At 50.4% G+C, this 230-nt stretch overlaps 1 protein-coding gene across 2 annotated transcripts in view; it reads left to right on the top strand.

The window, feature by feature from the left end:
* The window catches only part of DNAH9 (dynein axonemal heavy chain 9), a 284,846-nt gene that overhangs the window by 111,458 nt on the left and 173,158 nt on the right, over window positions 1-230 (top strand). The window lies entirely within an intron of this gene.

Here is a 230-nt window from a genome sequence, read left to right as displayed (position 1 = left end):
TGGTGATGGTGATGATGGTGGTGGTGATGGCGGTGGTGATGGTGGTGATGGTGATGATGGTGGTGGTGATGGTGGTGGTGATGATGGTGGTGATGATGGTGGTGGTGGTGGTGATGGTGTTGATGATAAAGGTGATGATGGATGATGATGGTTGTGGTTGTAGTGATGATGGTGATGGTGGTGGTGGCAATGATGATAAGGGTGATGATGCATGATGGTGGTGGTTGTGG

The sequence above is a fragment of the Oryx dammah genome, unplaced genomic scaffold (genome assembly GCF_014754425.2).
Source record: "Oryx dammah isolate SB20612 unplaced genomic scaffold, SCBI_Odam_1.1 HiC_scaffold_8, whole genome shotgun sequence".
Taxonomy (NCBI): domain Eukaryota; kingdom Metazoa; phylum Chordata; class Mammalia; order Artiodactyla; family Bovidae; genus Oryx; species Oryx dammah.
The sequence above is the reverse complement of the archived record's forward strand: the minus strand, read 5'-3'. Positions and strand labels throughout refer to the sequence as shown.